Here is a 9,311-nt window from a genome sequence, read left to right as displayed (position 1 = left end):
TAGCTAGAGGGATAAGCTTTGGTAAGAAGACACCCTACCTCCTTTTTGGTCCCAGCTATTGTTGAGAGGCAGAGTGGATTCTTCAGCCTCTGGATCCTTCAGATACATCAACTGCCACTGCCACTGCCCCTACCCCCCCAAACCTTGGATTACTCCAAAACCCAGGAGAAATGGTGGCTCTTTGGGTCTGGTTGTTTGGATCCCTGGGATCCTGAACTAACCCTCCTTTTTGGGGAGAGGTATGATTCTCCCCAAATCTTCAGCCCCCTTTTCTAGCCCCAGGAACTAGCCAGACCTGATTCGAAGTAGTAGACACTTTATTTGGGTTCACACAGAGAAGGGAGAGGTAAGGGTGTCAGGTAAGGGAAGTGGGTGAGCAGGAAGCCCTATTGACTTGTCCTCTCTGGAAGACTGACTCCCCCCCACCAAGGTTTCAGGGTTCAGACTCTTTGCCTTGACCCCTCTTCCAGCCAGCTGCTGGTTTGGCCCCTACTCCTGAGCTAACTAGCTTGAGTATTGGAGAGAGATGGATAATATATCTTTGGAGAGAGGATTTCTCTGTGAATGACTTCCTTCCAGTTCCCAGTCCACAATATCCTCAGATGGCTCTGACTGCTATTGTTAAGCTGAATGAGAGGTATCCAGGGGTTCAAAGGGAAAGCAGTTGATCTCCAGAGAGACCCAAGCTTCCTCCCCATTTAGGAGATCTGCCCCTTCTCTCTGGCTCCCAGCTGAAGAAGTGCAGTTGGAGTTCTCCTAGCTTCTGTTCTCTCACTGGAATCTTGAGTTTTTTCTTCCTGCACCTCCCCTCCCCTCTCTGCAGCTGATTTCTGTCAGAGATTTGTCCTTGCATATATTGGATAAATTCCTCTCTTACACTAGTTTGATTAAATGTCCTACCCTGCCCCTAGCTTTGAAAATCAATAAAGAAATCAGAGACCAAATCAATGTTTTTTTAATAGAATATCCCACTCTAGTCAGTTCAAATTCAACACAAATCCTTATGTTTTCTAAAATCGCTGGACTGAGTCATCAAAGATGGATTGACAGCAACTAAAGCAATATCTAAAATACATGCCATGAGTCTCAGTTGCTACTGACAAGATTTTCCAAATCTAATTGGAAGACAAGAGATATTTCATGGCCGTACCTATGGAAACATGTGGACCAATTACTGTATGACTTCCCCTTCTTTGTACTTCAGTTTCTTTGTCCGTTAAATGGAGAGATATGACAAGATGGTCTGGAAATTCTTTCTAGTTCTGATGTTCTATGGTTTAGGGGTACAGAAAGGAAGGCTCTTAGGATCTAATCTAACCGGGTCTGATTTTATCTTATCATATAATGCCTCAGGGTCACAATATTCTATCATTCAAAAGATCTGATATCTGCTAGGAATATTGCCTTTTCTCAAGTTCCAAGATTTGGGGATCAGGTTCTCCTAACACTGCTCCCTTGCACATTCATTGACTAAATTTTAATCTACTTTTACAGCAAAAAACATGTCCTCTATCACCTCCCTTGACACTACTCATTCCTTTGTCCTATGTACAATTTGGTTTTATTGCATAAGGATAACGAGTGGGTTCAGTTCCTGTACCACATCCCCAGGTAGCGGTGCTGAGAGGAGCATAAATCCATCCCCCAAGTATTTCCCTGGTTTTGATGACACAGTATCCCATCAGGAAATATCTCCCTTAGGCTCCCTAGTGGCTCTCCTCAAATTGTATTGTTTTATTCATTTGTCCTAACCCTTTTACTGGATTCTAAGCTCTTTGAGGAAAGGGATCTTGGTGTAACATCCTCATCCTTGTACTTAATAAAGTTTTCATCATTATCATCTTATATAATATAATAAGAGTAATAATACATGTGAGTTAATTCAGAATTGTAAAGTAGGAAGTGATCTCATCGGCCATCTAGTCTGATAATCTTCTACCATCTAACTGGCAGGTACTCGTCCCATAACTGTTTAAAGACCTCTGATGAGGGGGCACCTGCCGCTTCCTCAGACAACCCAAACCACTCTGGAAAAGAGACAAATATAGAGCCTTGAACTATGTTTGCTTTTTTGTTTTTTAACATCAGCTTTATAAGATAAGAGAAGATAGAAAGCAATTCATCTGAAAATGATCTGAGGGTTTCCGTGGATTACACGTATACATAAAAAGAGGTGTAACAATAAGGAAGTGGCATTCCCTCTATACCCAGCCCCGTTCGTTCAGATCACAGCTAAACTATTGTGTTCAGTTCCTGTAAGTATAGTTTAGGGAAATCATTAAGTTGGAAAGTGTCCAGAGAAGGGCAATCAAAATGGAGAATGGACGTGTCTGTGTTGTCTGATGACTAGCTAAAGGAACTTGGTATTTTCTGATTGTAAAAGGTAAAATTGGGGTGGGTGGGGAGGGAGGGAATGTACTCAAATATTTGCAGAACTGTCACCTGGAAGAAAAATTAAACTTTTTCTGTTTGGCCCTAGAAGGCAGAACCAAGAACAATGTAGAAAATGGGCTGCCTTGATAGGTAGTGAGTTCTCCATTTTTTAAAGTATTAGGTCTGAGGCTGGATGACCTTTTGTCAAGAATGTGGTATGTGGGGTTCATTTTCAGGTATGCGTTAGACTTGAAGGCTTCTGGGCAACAGAAGCCCTCATTTATTTATTTTCAGAATTTCAGCTCTAAAATGTTAATAAGTAGGATTGTTAGGCAGTTCTCAATGAACCAGTGTTTATTAAGGACTTCTTGTGGGCTCAGCACTGTGCTAAGAGGTCTGGGGAATGTAAGATATGTATGAGATACAGTACTAGCCCACTAGGGCAGATACTTGAACAATATCTATGTCTAAGTTGAGATCAAGATCTATAGCGACAGATCTAGATCTAGATATTACATATATGTATCTAGACAAATCTATCTACCTACCCATCTATCTCTTCTATCTATGTCTATCCATCCATGTATCTATTTCATTTATATCCATCTCTCTGTCTGTCTGTCTGTCTATCTATCTACAATTTGGATCACAGGTTATCCAATTCCTTTTGTTCCTGTCCCCCTTCTAAATGAATCTCACCTATATCATCCTATCTCTACCCTGCTTCTCTTCATTTCTTATTTCTAGAGGCTGCAGACTTAATCAACCACATCCTGTTACAATAATTATCTTACTTTAATTCTGGGAGCTATATAATGGCTTTTGGGTATACATAGATCTCTTTCCTGCTATTGAATCTAGTTTATATCAGTTAAAAAGTTAGCAATGGAGGGATGTAGGTGGCTCACTGGATAGAGGGGCAGGCCTGGAGATGGGAGGTCCTGGGTTCAAATCTGGCCTCAGCCACTTCCTATCTGTGTGACCCTGGGCAAGTCACTTAACCCCCATTGCCTAGCCCTTACCACTCTTCTGCCTTGGAGCCAATACACAGTATTGATTCCAAGATGAAAGGCAAGGGTTTCAAAAGAGTCATCAATAAAATCATAATAGCTCAGGGCCCCCAGTTAGGGAAATTGCTAACACTCAAAGAGGTTTTTACTCTCTGTTCTCATTTAAATTTTGTGTATTTCCAGCTAATTCCTGGCTTCTTTCTATTTAATACAAAATCAGAATATGAGAAGTACTTAAGTAAAAAACATGAGCATCTTATAGTCCCTGTTATTGGATAGCCATATCCAATATCTCCAATGAGGAGAAATTTGGGACAGAGTAGACCTTTCGAATGTCCCTCGGTCCTTTAAAGAGGTGATTATACCTAGGACCTTCAGTATGAGTTCTTTGCTACAAGATACCTGTAAGGGCTTCATGCCTCACATTCAGCTTTTCCTGTCCTGAGAGCATCTTGGCTCTCCTCTCAGTTTTATCTTTCTCCCTTGTGCCATTTTTTTTCCCAGCTTGACTTACTAAGTCTTAGGCAGAGCAAAGGATGCTGCTGTCTCTCTATTGCTGCTGGGGCTGATGCTCAGCTCCTACGGTCCTTGCTCCTTCCTCTCAGTCTGCTCTCTTGAAAGAGTGACTTCAATCTGTCTTCCAGCTCAGAGACCATGAATCTTCAGATCAATCCCGAGGGTAAAAGGGAGAGTTCGAGCCTCTAAACCATAAATTCCAGGGCGTCGGTCCATGCTCAAACCTGCATTATCAAAAAACAACAACATTTGAGGCAACCAGAATTTATCAAACTCCTGCCATGTGCTAGGCGTTGGGCTATTTTCAAGGAGCCTAGCCTCTTCCTAAGGGTGCGGATGGGAGCCAGTGAGTCAGCAGGAATGCCTCTTCTATGCCAGTCACTGAACTAAAAGGAGAAGATAGATAAACAAGTGAAGCAGTCTGTCCCCTCAAAGAGCTTCCCTTCTACTGGGATGGAGTGAGGAACAACATTTATTTACACAGAGAAGTAAATACTGAATTTATACAAGTATGATGCCAATGGCTACCATTGTACCGTGCTTAAATGCTTGCATACTTTTACAAATACCGTTGCATTTTATACTCAAAACAAACTTGGGAGGAAAATGCTGTTAGTATCCCTGTTTTACAGATGGAGAAACTGAGGCCGAGATTGAGTAAGTAGCCTAGGATCACTTACAGCTAGTAAGAATCCAGGCTAAATTGTACCCAATTAATTAAGTTTTTAAAACCTTACCTTCTGCCTTAGTCAATACTAAGTATCTTTTCCAAGGGAGAAGAGTGGTAAGGACTAAGCAACTGGAGTTAGGTGACTTGCCTGAGATCACACAGCTAAGAAGTGTCTGAGGCCAGATTTGAATCCAGGACTGGCTCTCTACCCACTGAGCCACCTCTCAATTTTTCTAGGCTGAATTTTAACTTAAGTCTTCCTGAGTTCTTGTCCAGTACTCTATCCACTGCACCACCTTGCTGCCTCAAAGTAAATAATGAAGTAATTGGGAAGAACGAAATCCTAAAAGGCATATTAGAGTTGGAAGGGATATCAGAGATCACTGGGATCAGGCAGAGGCTCTGTGTTCAAAGGGAACCCTGGGGTTTATTGTCTGTGTGACCGTGAGTCCCAGCCTTTCTGAGCCACTTTCCTCATTGGTGACCTAAGGAACTTGGACTAGATGCCCTCTGAGGTTTCTCCTGAATCTGTGTGTGCTCCTGGTGGTGTGATCTTCTTCTAAATGGTGGGAAACTGAGTCAAAGAAGTGAAACTACTTATTCCAAAGCCAATAGCAAGTGGTAGAACCTTGACCTGAGTTTGAATGTTCTTTCCATTGTGCCATCCTGCCCTGTGAAGCGGAATTTTGTAGCATACCACAAAGTTCCAAGTGTAAGACTGCTTTCTAATTCTGCCTTCTGCCAGACCACGTAATCTTTGCCTATTTAGACCTCAGCGCCTGGGGCTAAGGGAGATGGAGCTAAACCTGTGAATCCTTTTAGAAAAAATTATTCTCTCCTGGCATGCAATTTCATTAGTGTGGGGGAACTCCCAGCATGAACCTCCCTCCACTGATACAGACTGACAAGTCTTTGTCAACTTAGAATTTGAGAAAGTTGCCTGAGGCACTGAGGAAGGTTGAAAGGAATAAGCATTTATTAAGCACCTGATCCTGGGCAAGTCTCTTTGCCCTGTTGGCCTCAATTTCCTCATCTGTGAAATGAACTGGAGAAGGAAATGGCCAACCACTCCAGTATCTTTGCCAAGAAAAGCCCAAATGGGGTCAGGAAGAGTTGGACATAGCTGAGACAACTAAACAACAACAACACAACAACATCAACAATAGCAGTAGCAGCGACAGCAGCAACAACAATAGCAGCAACAACAACAACAGCAGCAGCAACAGCAGCAACAACAACAGCAACAACAACAACAGCAACAGCAGCAGCAGCAGCAGCAGCAGTAGCATCATAAACAACAACAACAATCTGTGCCAGGCGCTGTACTATGAGCATCTTTTAATCCTGACACATGAAATGCCTTGGCCATGGGAACAAGCTAATAGGGATCAGTGGCAGGACTTGAATCAGGTCATTCTGAGTTCGAGACTGTCCCTCTCTGCCATGCTGCCCCTCCCAGCACAAAGAATAAAGGAAACTGATTTCTAGTGCCAAGTTCTGGAAGTCCAGTGAGGTGTAGATCTATGGCTGTGGAACAAGTATGTCATGCCTGGGAGCTCTCCTGTCCTCTGTTTTGAACTCAGCTAAAGCAGAGCCTTGCCAGCCTCAGAAAGGGACAGCTTCTGAGCGCCACCAGTGACTCGCTTGACCATTAGCCCATTTGACCCGAGTGTCAGGAAACGAGACAGGACAGTCCATTAGCTCTGGCCAGTGGATGGAGGGTCCCAAAGGAGCAAATCTTTCCTGGAGAGGCTGGGATGGCCTTTTTGCTGAGCCTGACTTCAGAGAAGGAAGATGAGCTTGGCAGCTTTCCAGTGCAATTGAATCCCTAACCATGGAGGCTTCCACTGCTAACTGTAAGTCTGAGGAAACATACTTTTTAGTGAAAATCCATTAGAGGAGGTCTGGGGCTTTTGGCTGTGTAATTGTCCTGAAAGCCTTCGCAGCCCCAGCTTCCCAGCAAGCTGATCCTGACTCCCTGCTTCCCCAGTGACTCCTCCATTAAGCATTTTGTACTGTAGCTGTTGCTCATCCTTTGTTTTCTAGAGCATCCCTGGTGCCACGCGGTGAGGTCTTGACTTGCATGTGAGCTGGGTTTCAATGAGGCAGAGTTGCCCAACGTCTTCAGCCTCGCTCTCTCCTCCAGAGTCAGCAAAGTCCAGTAGAAGACAAAAGTCAGCATGACTTGCAATGGCCCGGGATGCAGGGGATGGCCTTGGCTTCTTTCATGTCTGAGCAGGCTCTAAGCACTCTCTAGCTCCTGCGTCGGGCATCTTCACGACCACTGGAACAAATTGTCCTCGTCTGCCCTCTCTGCTGGGGAAGTCTTCCCATGCTTGGAGTGGACACTCCCCTTTGCATATATACCATCTTTCCAATTTGTGCTCATGCCATAGCCTCCTCCCTCCATCCCCACCACAATAGAATGGAAACTCCACCAGGGCAAGGGTTGGTTTCCTTTCTCCATATCTAGCCCGATGCAGAAACTTAAAGATTCACTGAGTGAGTGATTGAATGAATGAATGAATGAATGAATGAATGAATGATGGACAGTGCCCTGAAAGGAGCTCTCATCCACCACCATCATCGTTCCCTTGGAGCTGAGCAGTGGAGTTCCTTTTGTCTCTATTTTCTTAATACAATAGAAAGCAAAACCCTGGGTGATGGAATGAGGAGCCAGAAGGCTCTGGACAGCCTAGAATGATGGACTCGATCAAATTAGATGCAGTTTTCACCACCAGTCCAGGGTCTGTGCCTGTGATCAGTGCAAGATTCTCACCCCAATCATAAAAAGAGCTGCCAGGAAGAAAGCCTTCTGAGGCTACCCTAGGGACACACCAGTAACAGAGAACTCAGACAGGCGCCTGGGGTTCAGAGAGGTCAATGACTTGCCTGTGGGCACACAGATAGCAAGTGTTAGGGGCACAGCTTGAGCCGGGCATTCTCACTCCTGGTCCATCCACAGCACCACCCTGCCTTTCTCACATGGGGATTACATGAAAGAATAAGTGCAAGCCTCTGACCCATTGCCAGTATGAACTTGGGAGAGCCAATCTCTCTGGCCCTCAGTTTCCTCTTTTGTTAAACCAGGAGACTGGATTGGATGGCTACTAGTGTCCTGCCTAACCCTAGAGCTGCGACGCTGTGATCCTCAAAGTGTTTTATAAAGGGAAGCTATTATCACTGTGATGATGATGGTGGTGGTGGTGGAGACCGAGGACTCTTGGGTCTTTTTCGGCTCTAAATCTGCCATCCTTTGAAATTCGGTAGAGAGAAATTAAAAGCCTTTCACTTCATTCCAGAAAATGGAATTCACAAGTACAGAATGGGGGAGGCAAGGCTAGACAACAGTTTGTGTGAAGAGGATGTGGGGGGTTTACCAAGCTGCAAGCTCAGTAGGAGTCAAGAGTGGGATGTGGCAGCCAAAAAGCTCTCATTCTTAGGCAGCATCAAGATCGGCATCTTCTGTAAAGCGAAGGAGATGCTAGTCTGCTTGTGCCCTAGAGCCCTGTGTTCAGTTCTGAGGCCACGTGGATAAGCTGGAAGGCATCCAAAGAAGGGTAGCCAGGATGAAAGAGGGCCTCAAGTTCATGTCACATGGAAATCATGGAAAGAACTGGGGATGTTTCATTTGAAGAAGTGAAAGCTTAGAAGGGATGCCATTGCTGTCGTAGATATTTGGAGGACTGTCAAAAATCAGTTAGGTGTGTGTGTGTGTGGGGGGGGAACTAGGTAACTCAGTAAATTGAGAGCCAGACCTAAAGATAAGAAGTTCTGGGTTCAAATGTGATCTCAGACACTTCCTAGCTATGTGACCCTGGGCAAGTCACTTTGCCCTCACTACTCTTCTGCCTTGGAGCCAATATAGTATGGAAGGTAAGGTGTTTTGTTTTTTGGTTTGTTTTTTTTTTAAGTCAGCTAGATGGGGCAGTGGCTAGAGTGCTGGGTGGTTGCAGATACTAGCTCTGTGACCCTGGACAAGTCACTTACCCCTGTTTGCCTTAGTTTCCTCTTCTGTAAAATGAACTGGAGGAGGAAATGGCAAACCACGGCAGTGTCATTGATTGCCTTGATATTCTTGGCCATTTGTTCTTCCAGATTAATTTTGTTATCATTTTTTGGCTCTAAAATAATTGTTTGATAGTTTGTTTGTAATACTAGTATCTTTGCCAAGAAAATCCCGAAGGGGGTCATGAGTGAGAAAATACAACCAAAAAAATGACTGAACAACAAGGGAAGAGGGATTTGACTTGTCCTGCCCTCAGATTAAGAACGAGGGGCGGCTGAGAATTCAAATTGATTGAAAGAAAGACATCACGAATGATTAGAGCTAACACAATTAAAGTGGGGCTGCCAGAAAATGGGCTCTCTGACACCCCGAGGATGACCTCTTGACAGGGAAGTTGAGGAAGGATGGCCTGGGTGCCTAGGAGGTTGTTGCCAATTCCTTTTCATTGTATTTGACACCCCCCTATTCTTAATCATCAACTTTAAGTTAATTCCAAACATAGATCCTCACAGCCAGAATTACAATTACATCAGCCCTATTTTCTGTCCTTTCCTCCATTGGTTGGGGCTGTACCTGCAGGACAGGCGACTTTTTCCTGGATCACTACTACTTGGGCATTGCTGGATCTCATCATTTTTTTAAGCCCTTAAGTGACAACTCTAAGACAGAAGGTTAAGGACTAGGCAAACAGGGTAAGTGACTTGCCCAGGGTCACACAGCTGGGAAATTGTAT

General features: G+C 44.2%; 1 long non-coding RNA gene across 1 annotated transcript; it reads left to right on the top strand.

The window, feature by feature from the left end:
• The first annotated feature begins 5,725 nt into the window (after positions 1 to 5,725).
• Positions 5,726 to 7,011, top strand: LOC103097015 (uncharacterized). The gene is made up of 2 exons (XR_473697.3): positions 5,726 to 6,425; positions 6,616 to 7,011. It is a non-coding gene; the product is annotated as an uncharacterized LOC103097015 (long non-coding RNA).
• Positions 7,012 to 9,311: the final 2,300 nt, after the last annotated feature.

The sequence above is a fragment of the Monodelphis domestica genome, chromosome 5 (genome assembly GCF_027887165.1).
Source record: "Monodelphis domestica isolate mMonDom1 chromosome 5, mMonDom1.pri, whole genome shotgun sequence".
In the NCBI taxonomy this organism is placed as follows: Eukaryota; Metazoa; Chordata; class Mammalia; order Didelphimorphia; family Didelphidae; genus Monodelphis; species Monodelphis domestica.
The sequence above is the reverse complement of the archived record's forward strand: the minus strand, read 5'-3'. Positions and strand labels throughout refer to the sequence as shown.